We start from the raw sequence: 22,588 nt of genomic DNA on the forward strand, positions 1-22,588 counted from the left end.
GCCATGAACAGACATAGAATAGTATAAATGGATTAATATAAGTTCCAAGCTAGTGGGGGAACAAACCTAGATTATGGCCCAAAGCACTGTAAATAAAATATAGTGTCTGGTCATAATTTAGAAACTAGGGCACAGGTTTAAAAAAAAAGCCCACTGTTACAAAATTCAAATACCAAAGACCATCTAGTTCATTATTCATAAGCAACAAGACAATTAATAAAGTGATGATGTAAACAACAACCAACACCCTAATAGCTTGGTGATGAAAACCGAAATAAACTTTCCCAGACTGTTGGAACTGTAGGCTTCCCAACCCTACACAACAAGAAAATAAATTATGTTTTATATTAAAACAATATTAGAACACTTCATTGAAAGACAGAATGTCCCAGCAAGAAGACTATAGAGGTTGCCATTACTCTGGTCCAAATTAGAAGTGCATTTTTCTCATCAAAGGAAATTAGACGTTGCTTCCTAAGACTCTCAAAGTTTGGGCCCAAAAGCATGAAGGAGGGAGGTGTAGATAAGAAGACAGACAGAGGCCAAGTTCTACTCAGTCACTCATTGAAAACTAAAAGCCTTTTTCTGATCCATAAACCACTCCATAGATCAAGAATGAGTCTAAAAGCATGGAGGTAAGAAAACAGGTAAAGAGATGCTACTAAGATGCAGAATACTACTAAGCTATTAAGAACAAGGACATCCTGAGTTTGCAGGCAAATGGATGGAACTAGAAAATATTATCCTGAGTGAGGTAACTCAGACCCAGAAGGGCATGCATGATATGTATTCAATAATAAGTGGATGTTTGCCAAAAAAAATTACAGAATACCCAAGATACAGTCCACAGAACACAAAAAGGTCAACAAGCTGAAGGGTCCAAGTGAGGATGCCTCAATTCCACTTGGGAGGGAGAAGAAAGCAATCACAAGGGGGAGGGAGGATGGACCTGGGAGGGAAAGGGGACAATGGGCAGGAAGAGGGGATCCTGATCTGGTACTTGGTGGGGGAAAAGGACTGAAGACTTGAGGGCCAGCAGAAGGAATGGAAACAGGCAACCTAGGGAGGTAGGAGGTTGAGGGGATCCTCCAGAATGTACCAGAGACCTGGGAGGTGAGGGACTCTCAGGACTCAAAGGGAGGAACCTTAGATGAAATTCCCTACAGTGGGGAAAGTGAATTTGTAGAGCCTACCTCCAGCAGAAAGACAGGGCATCAAGTGAGGGAGGGGATTGCCATCCTAAAGTCAAAACTCTGACTCATAATTGTTCCTGTCTGAAAGAACTGCAGGGATGGAAATGGAGAAAGAAAAAAAAAAAAAAAAAAGGTCCAGAGACAGGCTCAAAGTGGGATCAAGCTCAAGGGGAGGCCCCAAAGCCTGATACTATGATTATTATTATTGATGCTATGGAACACTCACAAAAAGGAACCTATCATGACTGCCCTCTGAAAGACCCAACAAGGAGCTGAAAGATTCAGATGCAGATATTTGCACCCAACCAATGGACAGAAGTTGCTGACCCCTGTGGTTGAATTAGAAAAAAGCTGGAAGAAGCTGAGGAGGACGGTGACCCTTTAGGAGGACCAGCAGCCTCAATTAACCTGGACCCCTGAGATCTCTCAGATACTGGACCACCAACCAGGCAGCATACACCTGCTGATATGAGGCCCCCAACACATATACAGCAGAGGACATCTGAGTCTGGTTTCAGTCAGAGAAGATGCACCTAACCCTCAAGAGACTGGAGGCCCCAGGATATTTAGAGGTCTGGTGGAGTCAGGGGGTTCAGAACATCCTCCTGGAGACATGGGGCAGGGAGGAGGTACAGGATGTGGAATAATCTAAGGGTGGATCAGGAGAGGAATAAAATCTGGAATGCAAAAATTAATTAATTGATTAATTAATAGATGCATTTGGATACTTAGATCCATTAGGTTGGGCGCTTTGCTATGAAGCCTGTGACAGTTTATATTATACCTTTAATTTCAGATAAACAATTTAAACTTGCTTACCAAATGCAAATGGAGACTGAGAAAATCCAAAGAACTAGCAAATCAAACAGCTTATGTGAGGTCTAGAGAGCAATGGAGAAGGGGTGTGAATGCAAGCTGAGAGGGGAGGAGCCTGAGCACATTAAAAGATGAGTTAAAGGATACTTTGTGACCAGCCAAATTCTGCACCCAAGAGGCAAGCCCAGTCTACACATCAGACAGTATGAAACCAGTTCAACATTTTAAATGAACTAATTTAATTACAATTTTGGATTCTCCTTGTCCTCACTGATTGAAAATTAAACCAATTCCTCTTGGGGGTCTCTCACTACCCATGGATATAGCTAATCCCTTGTTTACTGGGTATTACTCTGAATTCAGACAATCACTCAGTCTTTTCTTCTATCCTTTGTTCATTCCACATTTGAGACATGAAAATACTTATGGAGATAACAGGCCCAGTTTAAGGAGCCTACTACCTCTCTGTAATACCAATTTTAAAACAAAACAAAAGAACCATTCCCACAGCCCAAAGACAACCACCCTCTTTCCAATCTTTGAGAGCTTTTCCTGTATCACAGTATTCGATAGCTTTATCCTTCTTATATATCCCCTTCAAATAGTTTAGGGTTTTGTCAAAGAAAACAAAATTTGAGTTCAGGCCCTTTTGCTTTTCGCATTCCTCTAATTTCTGGGAAAGATGTGACCAAGCCTAATAACTAACTTATGCTGAGAGCAAAGAACAGGTTAGAGAAGACACATACGTAATATTTTCAGAGACTTTCCTTTACATTTTGTTTGGTTTTAAACATATTGAATATGTTTAACACGTGGCTATATTTCAGTATGTGGGCTCCACCAGGTGGTAAGTGCAGACATAGTCACAATACTCAATTTTCAGTGTGCCAGTCCTCACATGTGGGATGCTCAGATTCTGTGACTTAGCCTCAAATTCTCTGCATGATTTTGCTCTCTCTGAGTAGGGATGGCTGACCCCTGAGGAATAGTCAAATTTGTGATTTACTGATGACTGTGTCACCTTTGATGCCACAGAAAGGACTCTTCCCAAGTGACTCTGGAAATTCATGACTTTATTGTTGACAAAATCAGCACTACTTTTCAAATCACTAAGTTTATGGCTCCTAAGTATGACTTCTTTGGAAAAATAAGGAAAGCAACTCTTCTGTGCAGTATCCATGAGAGTTGGGAAAATGATTTCTTTGTTTCTAGTAATTGGAAATTCAGTCCCCCCGCCCCCCAACAGGTCAGCCCAGCTAACCAAGTTGGGATCTCAAAGCTCTTGAAGAAGTGCTTCCCCAGAGTGGGTCACCTACTTCCTCTGACTGTGCAGTGGCCAGCAGCACTTCAACACTGTTCTGCTAAGGTTTTCAAGGTAACAGAGTGGGTGGCAAGTAGGAAAATTTCTCTGGGTCTATTGCATAGCTTTATCTATATTTCTCTGCTGTATTACACTCGATTGCCACACTGACAGACCATTTCTCCTCATGCCTGAAAACTACCACTTCAAGTAGCAAGCCTCATATCCATAAAATTGCTAGAGTCTCTCTGACCACAAAGGTCAAAGACCTTTTCTACCAAGGCTTCATGGCCACCGTGGACTTTAAGAGATGCAAATGGATGTTTTCAAATTGAAGGAGCCAAGTTAAGAGCACCTAGTATCCACCATAAATCTGTAACCCACAAACTGCTGAACCATGGCATACTACGTTCTGGTTTAAAGAACCTCTTCGAATATTGAAACATGGAAAATGCCTTACAACTAAGATTGTATTTGGAAACCGTATTAGAAAAAAAAAATCATATAAAGATATTACAGAAGTCTATTGTAATACAAATTTATTTTTCTGAGTGTGATGTTTCCTTTTGATCATCTACCCTAACAAATCCAATTTTCAGCCTATGTTTGTGCCCTGATTTATTCCTACAGTTATGAGAACTGTGGGTTTCACTTTCCCAAACAGTTCTCCTATGTACTGAGCCAATCCAAGGCATCACCATATCTCACCAATGGCAGAGAAATAAGAGTGGATTCTCCTCTTTGTCTTCAAGCATTCTCTATGTGTTTTTTTTCCAATACATTTCTACAGTTCTCATTATGTACCCTTCATTTAAGAAGTCCATCTCTCATTGCACTGGGAAAGCATCTAGATATGGCTAGACCTTAGTTCCTCTGCCTCCTCATTCATTCCTTTATTTTCTATAACACGCTACATCCAATCTTCATTGAATACTCTTCCATGATTTTTTTTCTTTCCAGGAATCAGACAGTTATAATGGTCATACTACGTATTATATGTCCACGTGTGCACTTCACCTCTGCATTCATACAACAACTTTGTTCCTTCAAGTTGGAGTAGTAGGTAAAATTCACCTTAAAAGCCGCTATCAGAAAAGAGCCTACAGAAAAAGAAACAGCTCACTGCTGCCCTCCACCATAACAGTAGCTATAATTTAGCATTTAAAGGACCAGCTTCTGCATTACTAAGATTAATAGGACACATGACTTACAAGATCTCTTAAAACTTTCCCACAGTATAAAACACTCAGCAATGCCAATACCATTAAAATAACCTTAGCTGTAGATCATTTAGCTTTAACAATCATCCCTTCAGCTGATGTGTCTGTCATATCGCTGTGTTATTTGTGATGTATTACAGGACTGAGATTCGTTAGACAGTTTACAGCACGGACAGGTTATGCTGGGCTGGCAGTTTTACCAAGCAAAAAGAAATATTACATGAAGACAGCATTTGTACTTTAAACAAAAAAGCCATGCATATTTTCCTCTTTCTTAAATCTGCTCACGAAACCATTTTCCACACATAAATGAGCAGTAAAAGTGTTTGGAATATGCTACTCTATTCTTATCCAGTGCAAACAAATGAGAACTGTGTTTTCATAAATAAAATGCAACAGACCATGCCCTGGCCCTCCTTTTCCCATGAGTACAATGTGTGGTAGTATAAGTCAGCTAACACTGGGCAGAGAAATGGAATATTGATGAAATTTACTGTCACTTTAGAGATGGAGGGTTTTAGCATAGAATACAAATGCCATGTTCCCTTGGTAGGTTTACTTTGATCTGATCATTTAGTTATAAATATAGCAATCATAAGTATAGACCAACTGAGATGAAAAATGGGAGCCTATATGCTGAATATTTCTCAGCCATGTTCTCCCCAGCATAGAGTTTATAATCAGTCACCAAGGAGTGATGCAAGGCCTTCATACAGAATTTGAATTTAATTTAATTTAGCATATTTATTTAAGAATATGGGTATATTATTGGGTCAGTTTTAAATGTCTTGTTAACTTGTGAAAGTCGTAAAGTTAGAAAAAAAAAGGGGGGAGAGGGAAACATTGTTGAAGTAATTCTAAGGTTGCATAATAAATGACTATGTTATCTCCAGTGCTCCGAGGACTTCTACCCTCATTTGCTCATTTCAAGTGTAAGCCATAAGACTTTAGAAAAAAATGTTGTCTTCATCACTTGGAACTGGGATCTATAGAATTTTTTTTTCATTTGTGTATGAGTTTGTGTTGTATGCATGCGTGTGGTACACGTGTCATACACGTGTCAGATGTATATATACGATGGAGCCTGCACAAACAGAGAAGGACCTCAGGTATTCTGTTCCACCTTATCTCCTTGAGACAGTGCATCTCTATGAACCTGGAGCTAGGCTGGTATTATTTGTATATGGAACATACTGAGTTCATTGAATATTGATTGCTCTTATGGACCCGTGTCCAGGCTGACCACTTGAGGTTGGATAGCCCATGTAGTAGGTAGCCCACATGTCCCTAGAGGTATAATTCTCCTTCTCTCAGCAGCTACCAACCACCTATAGTTCCTTACCTAAGGGTAGGCTCTCATAGTACCTCCCCTGTCTCTGTTGGCAAACTGAGGGCAATATGCTTATCTTGTTCAGGCAACCATATTATGGACATTTCCTGGGTGCATTTTTTTCTGTTGTGTCTAGTGGACACCATCTAGCAGCCAGCACCCTAGTCTCTGCCTCTTAACAACATTTCTGACCCTCTTTCCGAGAGATTGCATGGTAAATGTAGCATTTGGAGCTGGGCACCCCACATTCTGCATTATGACTGCTTGCAGTCCTCTGTGATAGTTCCCATCTACTGCACAAAGTAACTTCTTCCATGAAGAGTGTGGACTGAATTTATCTGTGCATAAAAGATTAAGTTTGTATAATAAGGTTAGGTATTACATTAGTTTAGACTAATAGCGGCAGTGGCTTCTCCTCTGGTATTTGTAACCCTTCCACCCCTGGTTGTTGACTGGGTTTTCGATACCAAGCATGAATTCCATCCATTAAGTAGGCCTCAAATCCAATAGCACTTGGTCACCCCCAAGGTTAAAGTAACACTATTGTATGATTGGGATATCTTGTCAAGACAGTCACTGTTGTTTACAGGATTTGTGGCTGAGTAAGATTACCAATTGTTCCCCTCTGTTGACAACTTGCAAAACTCCTGATCCTGAGACAGAGATTTCTCAGGGAGTTAGCTTCCACAGCAGCTCCAGATAGATTCCTCCAAGTTCTGTGCCTGAAGTATGTGGTCTCATCACTACTGGTATCTTACCTTCAAGTTCTGGAAGACAATCAACGGTAATAGCAATGCCTTATACTACTGGGGAGCCGGACATGAGGGAGCTAGCTCTCCACTGCCAGACATTGGGATTTTGTAAAACAGTGCCTTACTCTTGGGGGATCCCCTTTACCCCACATAGCCTAACTTTATATGTATGTGTGTATATATGTACATACATATACAAATATATACACATGCACACCCACAACCCACATACTATATTTTAAATAAGGTTGTAAAATAATGTTTCCTTCTGGGTCTTTGAAACATCTTCAGTGCTATTATCTCTTCTCTTGGATTTACTCCCCTCACCCACTTGCTACTTATAGTCTCTCCCCAGTTTTTCCATTCCTCCCTTTCTGTCTCTTACTATTGCCCTTCCTAAGATTCCTTTCCCTTCCTACTTTCCTGATTTCTGTAGTCTTTTAGGATTGCGTGCCAAAATCTAAAGACTAAGAGCTAGGGTGCACAAATAAGAGAGAAGATGCTGTATAGTTCTTTCTGAGTCTGGGTTACTTCACCCAGTACAGTAGTTTCCAGTTCCATTCGTTTACCAGCAGATTTCATGGTTCCTTTTTTTCTGGACACTTGAATATTATTCCATAGCATGTAGGTACCCATTTTAATTATTCATTCTTCAATTGAAGGACATTTAGGCTTTTTCCATTTTCTAGTTGTTGTGAATAAAGCAGCAATCATGACTAAGCAAACATGTGGAGTAGGGTGTGGAGTGGGCATATGCTTGCAAGTGATATAACTGGATCATGTAGCAGCTCTTTAGTGTTTTGAGATTTCTCCACTCTGATTTTCATAGTTGCTGTACCAGTTTTTAATCTTTTCTCACATTCTTGCTAGCATTTTTTTCAGATGTTTTCTTGATCTTGGCCATTCTGACAAAGGTCAAATAAAATCCCAGAGTAGTTTTAATTAGTTTTTCTATAATTGCTAAAAAGTAATGAATATTTTAAAAGATATTTCTTAGCTGTTTTGTCTATTGAGAATTTTCTCTTTAGATCAATATCAAAATTTTAAATCGGGTTGTTTCCTTGATTCTTTGGGTTATTTTGGACTTTTTGTATATTTGTTGTTGGAATCTTTGTGGGATAAGCACTCCAATATCAATGAGTGGAAGAAAGGAAGCAGAAACCAAACACAAGATGGTTTCTGAAAGACCATGTTATTGAGTCCAGTCTGCATTCTCATTTTAGGCTCTAAAACCACAAGGCGGGGTAAGCCAACAAGCGAGATTGGTCAGGTTGCTAAGGGCAATGGCATGTTGTTTCGGCTATTTGTTTGCGTTATTATGTTCTATATAACAAGTGAAGTCATGCTTGACAACAGGCAGTGGAACTGGTGCTTGAAGTGAATCATTAAAAGAATCAATAAATCAGCATCTAATAATTGATTTTTCCTACTTTATTGTACTTCGTATTATTAATCTATCAAATGTATAACTGGCAAAGAGTCTCTTGCACTGTGTGGGCTTCCTCTTTACTCAGTTGTTCACTTCTCCTACTGCATAGGAACACTTCAGTCTCATGAGAGCCCTCTCTGAGCAAATGGAGTCCTATATAGAAAATCCTTTCGCTTATAGGGTACACTTTTAATAATAATGAAATTAATTAACATAATTTTCTCAGTAAATATTTTCTTTCACAGTTTCAGACATGTACACTATATATTCTGCTTCTTCTTTCCCAATTGTCTACCATAACACTCTCTCATCTACCATCCCAAACACAATAAATCTTTTTCTTACTTGTAGGTTTTGATTAGTGTCCCACAGAGTGTAATCAGAGCCATCTGTGTGATTCTGAGTTTGTACCTGTCAGAACCAGGCAGGAACACCACTGGATACTATGTTCAACCCTCTCCAAGAATCTCTCCAAGAATCACAGTTATATAGTGAGCGATAGATTGAAGTAAGTCCTTTGCCCTTCACATCTGATCTTTGGAGGGCCCAACTTTGGTGAGCCCAGTGCCAGGTGGCAGGAAGTTTTATCTTATGTTGATGCAGCTAAGCAGCTTGTAAAGTAGCGTTGATAAATTATATTGTCACATTTTTCCAAAACATAACAAGATCTTTGTGTTAACTTTAATTTTATGTTTCTTTAGTTAATCAATACTTGCAAGGTAAATTATAACCAATAGAATTTTTAATTTAAATTTAAATAAAATTTAAATTTTAGATTAGGTTGAAACATTCATTTCCTAATACGGGAGTATGAATCATCAAGTTTATTTGTGAAACTCAGACGCCACCTAGTGTTTACAGAAATAAATGCATCATTTTTCAGAGATGTTTTACTAACAGCCTGTTTATCTCTAGTCAAAGATGCACATTGTCTGCACAAACAGAGCTTACTTTTCCAACAATAGAAACTACTTAACAATTTCAAGGCCATCAAAATACTAAGCTATACTATTTAAAGGTCGTATTAGTTTATGACAAGATAAAGTATCCATCAATACTCATACCTGCTCCAGTATATTTTTGTAATTGTGGGCTGGGGAGATGTCTCAGAGGATAAAGAACTTGCTGCACAAGTGTGAGGAGTGGAGGTCAAATCTGAAGACCCCCACATAAAGCCCGACATAGTGATCCACATCTGTTAAACACAGTACACATGTGATGATGTAGGAGCCAAACAGGAGACTCCCAAAACATACATACCACCTTGTCTTATGATAAAAAGCTAAGACCAACATTCAGTGTTATTCTCCAACTTCCACATGCACCCAGTGAGACACATGCACCCTCACTCACACATGCACACAAATATACACACTCACACACACAAGTATAGAGTTATAGGTTTTAGTTACATTTGTGTTATGTCAGTTAACATACTCTGCAAAAAAAATAATACAGGGGTGCTTTTCTTTTTTTACCCTAATTCTTCTATCAAAATAATCCAGATATTGAAATTAACATAATCGAGAAATAGAAATTTTTCATCATGAGAAATCCTTTAAATTTCTTCCTTATAGACATTTTCCATCTGCCAGATTTTTAATCCCTGTCAACCATTAACCTGTTCTCTATTGTCTCTGTTGTTGTTCAGGAAAAAATGGGTCATAGAGTATGTGAGTATGTGAGTATGTGAGTATGTGAGTATGTGAGTATGTGACTATGTGAGTATGTGAGTATGTGAGTATGTGAGTATGTGAGCTTTTGAGACTTGTTAGTTTTAACTTTAGCCCAAATCTACAGAAATGCCCCCAGGTGATGGTGTGTAGGAGTCATTAAGGATTTCATTAAGGATTTTGTTATTATAGCAAAGTCTACTAAGAAAGATTTCAGTGAAGATTTAAGCACAGGCATAAGAAGAGAGATCCAGGTATAGTAGAGCTGGCATCTTCCAACAGTTCTAACATTCTGTCAGACAACCTGTGGTATTTTGAATAGTAGTGGCCCCCATAGGCTCATATATTGAATGCCTGGTCATTAGGAAGTGGCACCACTTGACAGGGGTCAGGTGGTTTGGCCTAGTTGGAGGAAGTGTGTCACTGGAGGTAGGATTTGAAGCTTCGGGTGGTCAAGGAAGGCCTAGTGCCTCACTCTTCCTGCTGCTTCCAATCTAGATATAGAACTCTCAGCAACTTCTCTGGCTGGTACCATGTCTGTCTCTGTGCTACCATGCTTCCCACCATAATGATAATAGACTAACCTCCTATCTGTAAGCCAGCCCCAATTAAATGTTTTCCTTTATAAGAGTTGCCGTGGTCATGGTGTCTCTTCACAGCAATAGAAACTAAGAGACCATCTTACAGATAAGACTCAAAGACAGACAATGATGGGTCAGTGGTGGGTAGAACCATACCTTGACCAGAACTGCTAAGATATGCATTTCCTTGGTCCTCTATTTAAACTTTGCTCTGTCTTCAGGACATAGATGATGGACTTGAAGAGGTTGTTTAGAGCTCTTTGTTCCTCTTGTCAATATGACCCCATTAAGAAAATATCTACTGCTTCCTATAATCACTGGGAAGTTTGCACTTTTCTGAGGGAGACAGGAAAGGTGGAGGGAACTGAGAGGAGAGGAGGGAGGCCAAGCTGCAGTCAGGAAGTACTGTATGAGAGAAGAATACATTTTTTGAAGATAAAAATAAAAATGACTGTTTCACAGCCACATCCATCTTTGTGTATAATTCTAGCCTGCTTTTTTCTTTCAAAAGGTGCTTCATTCTCAAAGAACCGTTTTTTTATTCCCAGAATATCTTCTGCCTTAGGACACATAAAGACAGAATTCAAAGACTATTTATGATCTCTAAATTTGAACGGATGTGGATTTAATCAAATTATTTACAAGTGGTTTTAGTAGCCATGGCTTCGGTGGTATACAAATATGATTTTTGCCACAACAAATATAGATAGAAAGATAACCACAAATGTATTTGCACTACATCTCCTCAGAAAATATACCTTGTTATGATATTCTAATTAGCAATTCTAGATAACATCATAAACAAAGAATTGCTGGAGAGCTGAAAAAAAATAGCTTACTGCGTAAGCATACTTTGGAAGCACAAGTGTCTGAGTTTGAATCCAAGCACCCACATAGAAATACAGGCAGTGTCACACAAGTACCCGAAAAGCCGGACACTGTTGGCAATGAAGATAGGGGGGTGAGTAGAGCTTGGTCTAGTTACCAGTCTGACTCCACATTCAATGAAGTCTTATTCCTGTTTCAAAGGAATAAGCTGAAAGGCTGCGGAGTGTTAACAGGGCACCAGATGTCCTCCATTGGCCTCTGGACACACAGACAGATGCATGTGCACACATGTGAGCATATGTACCACACACACATCCATAAATACACACTCAGTGAATTATTTTTTTCTCTTAAACTATCAATATAATTAGTTGATTGAAAGTGATGGAAAATGATGCTTTTCATGATATTAAATCTTATTTCTCATTCACTATGGGTATCTCTAAAATGAAGGAGAAACCAAGAAAAATATCCTTAGCACACATACTTTTCTTTGATTTTATGTATACCAAGATGGGGGCAGTATATAAATTTTTAAGATGTACTGTATTTTTCTTTTATCTTTTATTTTATAAACTTCAGTGGTTAAAAGCAAACATTTACTTATAAACATCCTTCACATCCACCACACATTGGTTTGATGTTTCATTCCATATCCTGCATCCAAAGACCAAAGTCAAAACCAACGACTCAGCCAAGTCTAAAATCAAGTCTGTTGTTACCTAGTTTTTAAATCTTGGATAAAGAGATAGAAAAGATAAAAATCTTCCAGTTAATTAAAAACCCAAATACTTTTTAGAAATTCTATGAAAGGACAAAGAAGAATGCTGATACGAATATAATTAAAATGAGAATTTATAAATATGTATGGGTTTTAATTACCTAAGACATTGAAGACCTTCTTAATAATATTTTTTAAGAGTTAGGTATATTTGAGTTACGGAATACCAGGTGTGGTGTTGCATTCCTTGCCAATAGTCCTGGAACTCCAAAGGGAAGAGGCTAGAAGTTGAAGCCAGCCTGGACTACATATTGGATACTAGACCAACCTTATTTGCATAGCAAGATACTGTCTAAAAAATAAAGAGAGAGGGAAAACTTACAATCTGTGTACTATGTAAGGCCAAAGCAGGAATTGTATGCAAGGACACAACAATATATTTTACTTCTATAAGAATCTCGGTTGGAACTTTTAAAAAAAATTATTTTATTTTAGGTGTATTGTGTTTTTCCTGCATATATATTTTCACTCACCTGTCTGGTGCCTGGAAAAGGACACTATCCCCTTAAACTATAGTTGCAAACAGTTGAGAGTTGCCATGTGGGTTCTGGAAATCAGTGATCTTAACTGCTGAGCCATCTCTCTAGCCCTGAATTGTAACTTTTAAATTCATTATAAAAAAAATTTAAATACTTTATTTTAAAAATCTAAGTAATTCAAAAAATTTTCTCTTAACTTCCCTTTTCAATGCTTAAGATAAATCCAGGCTAAAACTAGACAAAAACTACATCTTCTGGAAGACATGTAGCGCTCTCCCACCATGGAAGCAAAGGAGAGGCTAGCCCATTCTGCATGATGCAGTTTGGAAAGTTAAACCATGGTGGTGAGCCCCCAGGCAGCCAGGAGATCACAAAACAACTGCATAGCTATACTTTGTTTGATGGCATAGATATTGTTGAATCCATTTTGAAACCATGATATTTGTAATCTATGGTTTTTTTTTTTTTTTTTCAGGATATAGGTCCACTATAAGTAAAGGAGAAAACTAAACCAATCAGTTTTCAATCTCAGTTCTTAAATCATCACATGACTAAGTATTTTATAGTTTATCTGCGGCAGAGTTATGTGTCTCTATAAGGAATAATTAAAATACAGATGGTCTTCATCCTACAGATCTGCTTTGGCACACACTGGCTGAGGAGATCCCTGCTTACTTTCAGTCTGTCTCTCATGTCTTCTACAGAGTCCTCTGCTCTACAAATGAAGCACCGTTTGGTTTTTCCACTAGATGGCAAACAATTACTCAAGGAAGTAGATTTTTAGACAAACTACTTTTTCAATTTTGTTATAAAGAAAATATAGATTTTTTTTTTTTACAAATAAAAAAAAAAACATAAAAATAAAGCATCCTAAAGTACCTGAAATCTTTCCTTAGGAACACAACTTTACATTACTGTCACCTTACAATGTTTATGAACCAGAAACTTGCTAAGATAAAGTTAGGGGATGAAAACATGGAAGTAGGAAAGCAGGAAAGGTGAGAGGTAAGAAAGACTGTTTCGGGATTATTTCAGTAGACATAAAGAACCAAAGCAAAGGTTTAATAGAACGTCTGAGTACAACTGCCCAAGCTAAGCACGAGGAATGTCAACGACCATAGCATAGTATACCTCACTCCCCACAAATGAGCATATGAATCAACAAAGACGGAAATTAGCCTGCGAAAAGACAATTAGTGTAAACACAATTTAGAAAGCAAACAAGAAAGAGAAGCAGATGTTTCTCAAATGAATCCTACTATTACTAAATAAACACACGAGAGCAAGAGTCATAGAATACAATTCCTCAAAACCAGGATTATAGGAAACAGAATTCGAAAGACAAGACATGACTTGGTTAAACAACCTAACCGAGAACCAAAACTTACACCATTAAGAGTTTATAAAAACTGGAAATAGCAGGACTTAGACTACACATTCCAGAACATCAGAACATCGACTCGACAACACTGAGAAGGGGCTGTGCTGCATAGCAATAAACACAGAAGCAAAGGGAAATTAAGAAGAAAGTACAGAAAATGTGCAAATACAAGAAAACGTGCTCCAGAGGCAAGTGTCACTGAAGGAGAGAATCCAGTAACTACATGTAGAACTTTATTCTAGAATAATCCGATAGAAGTGATGAAAGAGTTGAACCTGTGGATTAAAGCTGCACATACTCTATCCTTTGAAGTTAATGCAAATGGAACTTCTCAAAGAGCAGAAGCCCATGAAGATAAGACTCTTATTTAAAATACTACAAAAACGCTCCTTGGCCTATTTACTTCATTATCTCACAAGATATTAAACTACAGCAAATGAATGCATGGGTGTGAATTTCTGTGGTGTGCCCCCATTTGTGGATTCAGAAAGACTGTAATAAAAATAAGAGTACAGGCCCAAAGAATAGAACAAAAATCCAATCACAGAACACAATCAATCTCAAGTTCAAAGACTTCCTACCAAACAACAGAGCCATCATTTCTCAAAAGGATCCACTAGGAAGTGGAGACTGAAGACTCACAACAATAAAAGATATTGAGGGCAGGATAAAACAGAATGCAATACGTTAGTAAAACCTGTCAAACAATATGAATGAAATCTGAAGGTTCTATGGCAGCATTATATTAATATTAGCGCTATCACTTATATGGCTATGTTGTGGATAAGTGGGAGAGTATTGCTCGGCAAAACCATATATGAGTGTCTCACAAGCAAGGTTAGCTTTCACCGTTGATTCAGGAAAATAAAATTATGTGTACTTTTCTCTAAGTTTGAGGTTACCTCAAAGTTGAAATGTTTTAACTGGTAAATGATTCTCTCTTTATAGACTCTTTGTGGTAGTTTCAATGAGAATGATTTCATTTGTTTGGATGCCTGGTCCCTGGTTGATGGAACAGTTTGGGGGGTGTGGCCTTGTTGGAAGAGGTAAGTCACATAAGACTGGCTTAAAGATTTCAAAAGATTGAGTCCGTCTCCAATGTTCTCACCTATGTATCTATCTAGCTATAAAGCTAGCTAGCCCTCATCTATCTAGTTATCTAGCTATCACAGGCTAGCTAGCTAGCTTCCTCCTATTTTGGATAATGACTTGAGCTCTTGGCTGTTTCTGCTACTGTAGTTTTATTTAACCATCACAGGCTCTAGCCCTCTAAATCCATATAAGCCCAAATAAATGTTTGCTGTAATAAATTGCCTCAGTCATGCTATTTTGTCGTAGTAATATAAACCCTAACTGATACACTTCCACTATAGGGTTAATAATGGCTTCTCAAATACATCCACAAGCCTAATGTTGTTTTCTCCTGTAAGGGACTTAATGGTATGATTAAATAATGAGTCTTTGGACTCTGTGTAATCCACATGAATCTAATATTAGTACAGCCTCTTATAAGTAAAGAGGGGACAGCCAGATGAGATCAGTCTCCTAGCTCAGGCCACAGTGATGCTATGTTTATGGTCAAAAGCCAAGAACTATGAAAAGCACTAAACATTGTTCAGACTTTTCCTAGGAAGACATGAAAAAAAAATGTCTACTGACTCCAGATAAGGTACCTACTAATGAGTCTAGGCTGGTAAATAAGTGGGTTTACTGAACTTGCTTGCCAGAGTATGGGCAAGCGGTCACTTGAGGCAGCATCAGTGACTCAGAGGTAGTTGCACCACCATAAAGCCCACACGGGTATGAGTGATGACCCATGGAAGCTGCATCCTTGTAGAAGCAGATCCAACTGCAAGCTGCTCCACCAGAGGAGCTGCAAGATTATTTGTGTTGTTCAAAAACCAGTCTACTTGTAGTATTTTGCTATAGGGACTAGGCAAACTCCCTGGTAATATGACTTCTTAAGAAACGATTATCAGGACTGGAGAGATGGCTCAGGTTAAGAACACTGGCTGCTCTTCCAGTGGTCTTGAGTTCAGTTCCCAGCAACCACATGATGCCTCATAACCATCTATAATGAGATCTGGTGCCCTCCTCTGGCATGCAGGCATACATGCAAGCAGAATGCTGTATATATAATAAATAGATTTTTTTTAAAAAGTAAAAGATTATCAGTACTACTTTTTTAAAATGTGATAAGTTTGATAAAAGCATTTACTTCCCTGAAAGAATGGCAGAATAAAAGGTATAACACACATTGTGTATATTTATTATATAACACATATGTTATATAACAAATTATGGAAGTTTCTTCCCCTGGTGCCTATTAAAAGTATTGTTGTGGGGGCCGGGGGAAGATTGTTTTCCTAGGATATACCCAGGCAATTCACAGCAAGCAAGATGTATGTGGTAGAGCTGACAAGCTCTTGCAAGTTTCGTTGGCAAGGAATTAGCGGCTCTGTTTCATGGTAAAGAACATGGATGAGAAGGCAACACTAAGCTCCTGTGGAACGAATCCATGAAAGGAAGGGCATGTCTGCAATCCAGGTTTCAAACAAAGTGTATCTCTCCTGAGTGCTGTGTGAATGACTTGCCACATGTTCTGACTCTTTCCTCCAGGTTCCTGAATTAGTCATCTTGCTGTCACGGCAGTAAGAAATCCCAGAGTCTCAATGAGTAAGAAACTTCCATTTCTTGCTTGTGAGAAATGGACATGGTGCTAGCCATGGCTTTGCTAGGCACAACTGCATCCCTGCTAGTCTTGAACTGAGATCTGTACCGTGTACATCTTTATGCCGAGCCCCATGCTGAAAACGTACTCAGCGTGATGTTCTTGGGAAGTGATGAGTGGGGTGGCCACAGGCTTCTGGAAACCTGCACTTCCAGTCATACTACCCCAGGCTGTAGCAAATCACACGTGAACTCGGTGTGGAAGAAAAAGGTCAGGAGAGAGAGAGAGCAAGTATTTGCTGAACCTCATACAACTTTTATTTTCAAAACTTTAAACTGGAGAAAGAACAAACCTAGTACAGTGTGAATTTTAGAGAGAGGCAGTGAGTTGAGTTTTGTTTTAAACCTGCAGAGAACTTAAAATGGTGAGTTCTGTAAATAAGAAAAGCAGCAAAAGAAGAAAATGGGTTGTAAGTTCATTTCAACTCAAGAGAGAAGCCAATATTTTTATGAGGATTATCAAACTGGAAAGCTTTGCAGATAATTTCATTCTTATTTACTTTCATATGCCTTTAAATGGAACAAGAACTTGAGAAAAGTTAAGTTTTTTTTCCTTCTGAGGCTTCTATATTGTGTATCCCAAGACAATAATTCTGAATTGTATCGGTTGGTGAGCTGAAAAGGAGATTCTGAATACATTATGCTGGTAGAATGCATGGCTAACAATACAAATAAGGACAACCTACCTTCAAGTTGTGTGTCTCAACAAACTGAAGTGTTTTAGTTTGCATTTCTCTTAATGTGATGTAACAACATGACCAAAAAGCAAGTAGAGGAGGAAAGGGGTTTATTTGTCTTACACTTTCATATCCTTGTTCATTATCAAAGAAAGTCAGGACAGGAACCTGGTGGCAGGAAGTAATGCACAGGCCATGAAAGAGTGCTGCTAACTAGCTTGCTTAATTCACAAGTATGGGTGTCTCAGCTGTTCTTCAGTATACACTGGAATCCTAAAGAAGTAGACTCTAATGTCAATAAAGGAACAGGTGTGCTCCCTGGGTGAAGGTAAGGAGGCAATGAGCAAAATCTTCCTTCTTCCATGCCCTTATATAAGATTTACAGCAGAAGGTGTGATCCAGATTAAAAGTGAGTCTTTTCCCAGTTTGAAGATCTGAGTGAAAGGCAAGTCTTCTTAACTCAGAGATCCAAATTAGAAGTGGATCTTTCCATATCAAATCCAGCAAAATATCCCTTATCCCTTACATAGTCTTGCTTCACTTTTGAGTTTTAGGTCAGATGTAGTCGAGTTAACAGCCAAGAATACCCATCAGAGGAGGGATTATTTTATGTGTAGAGTTAAGACAACCTAGAGATGTTTCGGGGAGGTAAACAAACAAACAAACAAACAGCCATTCTAGTAGCTTGTGTGAATTGAGCTGGACAGAGCCACCACTAGTACACAGAATACCTTTTAAAAAAAAAATCAGAAAAATGGGACTTTCCTTTTTTTTTTCACAGACCTGAGTCAAGGCTTATGTTTTGTCCAGCCCTAACTGATCCCTCCAAGAAAAGGCTCAGAATCTGCACTAATTGTGCAAGCACTGGTTAGGGAGGGAGAGAAGGAGAGTTGGTTTAGGAAGTATATTCTGGAATCTGTGCTATATATGTGAGAGTGGGAAAGCAGTCTATTCATATTGTCTCTAATTATAGTTTCATTAAATAGTCATCTTTTTAAGCTTTGTAAAGGAAGCTGTGTTCCATTTTAGATATTACCAGTCAAATCAAAATACCAAAAAAAAAAAAAAATGTGCTCAATATTTAACAGTGGTCTAAGAATTTAAACACCTAGAGGATTCATAAAATGTTCAGAGAAATGTTAAAACAATAGAGAAGCTGAGCAGATAATTGAAATCAGCCTGGGCGTCTTAGCATCCTAGCTACACATGTGCATTCCCCAGAAGCAAAAATCAATGATCCTTTTTCACGAAAGAATCAATAACACATGATTATTTTTCTATCATATATAATTATTATGTCCCGCGTCAAAATTCCATATCAGGGTCTAACTCAAATCTCTTCTTCCCCGCTAATGATAACCTAACATCAATGCCCATTCATGATTTCTCCATGCTGTCTCCCCTATCATGAATTAATCTTGATAATTGAGAAAGTTTGGGGGGCAAGAGCCAGAGAAACGCTCTCTCCTTCAAAGTTCAGTCCGAGTTTTCCTTTCAGCTTCTTTTAGCTGCTGTGCCATCCTAGCATTTGCTGAGGGACTTATCACTCTTTCTTCCTTCAATGGCAGAGGCACAGCATATTTACACAACTGGTAAAGACTAGAACATACTGATTCATTGAACACAAAGAATACCAGTAACCTTCTGCCTTCTGCGTTTTGCTTTTCTCACAACCTATAGTAGAGACTATAGACTAGGGTTCTCAGTGTCAGCAGTACTGCTGCTTTGGATCAGCTTAGTGTTTGTCAGGAGACTGTATTATGTGTTGGCTATTTAGAATAATTCTCCTCTGGTCTTGACATCCAAGAACATCTCCCAACATTGATTAATGTCTTCTGGGCAGGAGCTACGTTGGAGGAGGGCCAAGAAATGCTTTCAGTTAAGAAGCACAGAGTGAAACCACACTGGAAATTAAACATCAATGTCCTTAATGCCAAGCTCTGTCAGGTGGTTTTTCTCCCCTATGGTGTCTCAATGTCACTCAGAGAGAAGTAGTGAGTTAGTGATCTAAGTGCAAATATTAAACTCTTCTTTTGAGTGTGGCCTTAATCTCACATTCTGCTTCACTGTAGGCCCAGAAACAGTGGAACCAGTTAGGATGACTGAACTCTCTGACCCAGACGTTGGGGGAAGAAAAATAAACCCTTTCCCCTTTCAGTTGTTCCTATGGGATATCTTGTCACAGCAAGCAAAAGCAGAGTAGTATAGTCACCTGTTAGCAGTACGATTTCTCTATGCACACTATTTTTCTATTTTCTATACTGTGGATGAAGTGGGGGGTACAAAACATGATTAATGCAAGGACAGAGAATATTTCTGGGGCTTAATCCTTTATCTAATAAGTCTCTATATACATATATACACAGAGAGAGACGTGTGTGTGTGTGCGTGTGTGTGTGTGTGTGTGTGTGTGTGTGTGTGTGTAATTTATAGGCCTAAATGTATGTATTCTTGAAAATGAAAATTCTTGTACATGCAGGTAAATTCTGTTTCACAATTGTTCCTTAATTTTTTAATTTTACGTCATGTTTTTATTACATTAATTGCCAACAGTATTTATCTAAATTATCTATCTAATAAACTTAACATTTTATGGTATTTTATGTCTATCAAACCTTTTGTATAAATGCAAAACCTTTGCTGCTTATGACAATTCAAGAGACCATAGAGCATAGAATTTCATCATGTAATTTTTAATTTTTAGTACATGGACTGTCGGAAAATGTTATTGAAGAAGATCTTCAAAATGCACATCAAAATGACTCTGAGATTCCATCTTACATCTGGCAAAATGGTTAAGATATAAACACAAGTGACAGCTCATGCTGGCTAGGATGGGAAGCAAGGGGAACACTCCTCCATTGATGGTGAGAGTGCAATTTTGTACAGCCACTATGGAAATCGATTATGGTGACTTGTCATAAAACTGAGAATCCAGCTATTCCACTCTTTGGCATGTACCCAAAGGACACTCCATCCTACCACAAGAATACTTGCTCAGCTATGTTTATTACAGCAATATTCATAATAGCCAGAAACTGGAAACAACCTAGAAGTCCATCAACAGAAAAATGGATAGAGAAAATGTGGTATATTTACATAATGAAGTATAGCTAAGTTGTTAAAAACATTATCCTGAGTGAGGGAACCCAGACACAGAAAGACAAACATGGTATGTACTCATTTATTGGGTATTAGCTGTTAAGTAAAGGACAATCATCATACAATCCACAGACCCAGAGAGGCTAAGTAATAAGGAGGGCTCTTAGGGTTGGCAGACTAACACATGGATCTCCCTAAGAAAGGGAAATAGATTTTTTGGGCAGGTGGGGATGGGAACAGGAGGGATCAGGTAGGGGTGAGAGAGATAGAGGGAGATGGTACAAGGAGAAATGAGTATAATGGGGGAAACATTAAGGGTCAAGGTAGAAACCTAGTGAAGTGAAAACTCTCCGGAATATATGAGAACGATTCTAGGAAGTCCCCTGGCAATGGGGGATATGGAGTCTGAACTGGCTATCTTCTATAACCAGGTAAGTCTCCTAGCAGTAGGACTGAGATATCAATCTAACCACAAAACCTTCGACCTACAATCTGTCCTGCCTATAAAATGAGATGGAGCATTCTTTGGGTATATGCCCAAGAGTTTATAGCAGGTCTTGAGGTAAAATGATACCCAGTTTTCTGAAGAACTGTCCATTGCCTTTGAGGAATCCAATGATGGGGCTGCATGGATGGCCAGGAACCAGAGGCAGAACAGCCCAGAAACCCAGAATAAAACCAAACATGATTGGTTTTTTAAAGTCAATGAAATGCTTTCTAATGATATTCTGCTATACTCATGGATCAGGATCATAGATAGCACCAGTGCCCAACTGTCATCAGACTAGCATCAACTGAAGAAAGCAAAGCACAGCAAAACACTAAGCCCAGCCAGGGGAATGCTTCAGAAGATCAGGAGGAAGGATTCTAGGAGCCAGAGTGGGTCAAGGGCACCATGAGAACATGGCCCACAGAACCAACCACTTTGTTTGGGTCTGACATTAAGTTCTCTACATATACCTTATGGTTGTGTGGCTGTCTCTGACTCTTCTTTTTGTTTGTTTGTTTTGTTTTGTTTTGTTTTGTTTTTCGAGACAGGGTTTCTCTGTGTAGTCCTAGCTGTCCTGGAACTCACTTTGTAGACCAGGTTGGCCTCGAACTCAGAAATCTGCCTGCCTCTGCCTCCCAAGTGTTGGGATTAAAGGCGTGCGCCACCACCGCCCGGCAAAACTTTCCCCCCCCCACCCCCCCACGAGACGTGGGAGGAGGCGGGCGGGAGCGGGATTCAAACACAAACAGAGAGAGGCACAGAGAGCCTGTAAGGCATCCTCTGCAGGCGGATGCCTTACAGGCTGCGCCACCGCCCGTTTGCTCTCTGACTGTTTTACCTGGTGTTTTTTTCCTCTGACTGGGTGGCCACATCCAGCTCTGATATGAGAGTTTATACCCAGTTTTATTGTATCTTTTTTAGCCATGTTTGGTTAATATCTTTGGGAAGCCTGGCCTTTTATATTTTGGAAGGGGAACCGGAATTGATCTGAAGGAGAGGAGAGCTGGGGAGGTAGGGAGGTAGGGAGGAGGGAGTGAGAGGAGTGAAGGGAGAGGAAACTGGTCCAGAAATAATCTGTGAGAAGAATAAAGTCACTCAGAACATAGGGGAAAATGGGTGACTGTGTATCATTGTTGGTGGGTTTATTTGATTGGACCATAGTAACAAAGCACCAGCCATGCTTAAACAGGAGGTTTTGCTTTGCTTTGGTTTGTTTGTTTGCTTGTTTGTTTGTTTCAGTTGAAGATTAGACCGAGAAGATTAAGCTATTGGTTACTACTGAGAGCCAAGAGAAGTTCTGTCCTCTGACTGCCCTTGCCTTGTGGATGCCTGTCCTCTTGTTTAGTCTTCACATCACTTGTCCCCAGTGTACCGTCTTCCTTTGTATTTCACCTTGTGTCTTAGCCTCATTTTTGTTTAAAGACGTGAGATTGGATTAGGGCCTGGTCTACTGGCTTTATTTTTCCATAATTACCCATTTAAAGGCCTGATTTCCAAATAATTATACATTCACATGAGGAAAAAATGAGATTGAGGCTTTAATATATGACACAACCTATAGGCTAGCACTGGGGAGGATGTGAAGGGAAGATCCAAACCCAAAACCAGCTTGGACTGCACAGAGACTTTGAGACAACCCTGACCCACATAGAAAAAACAAGAAGAAAGGAGAAGATAAAGAAGAAAAGAAGGGGAGAGGAAAAAGAAAGAACACAGAAAAATGGGAGAGGGAGAGGAAGAGGAAGAGGAAGGTAGAGATTGGGAATAGGGGGGAAAACCATGTATAATTTAAAATTTCTTCTAAAACAAATAACAATTAAAATAGT

Source organism: Arvicanthis niloticus, chromosome 15 (genome assembly GCF_011762505.2).
Source record: "Arvicanthis niloticus isolate mArvNil1 chromosome 15, mArvNil1.pat.X, whole genome shotgun sequence".
Lineage (NCBI taxonomy): Eukaryota > Metazoa > Chordata > Mammalia > Rodentia > Muridae > Arvicanthis > Arvicanthis niloticus.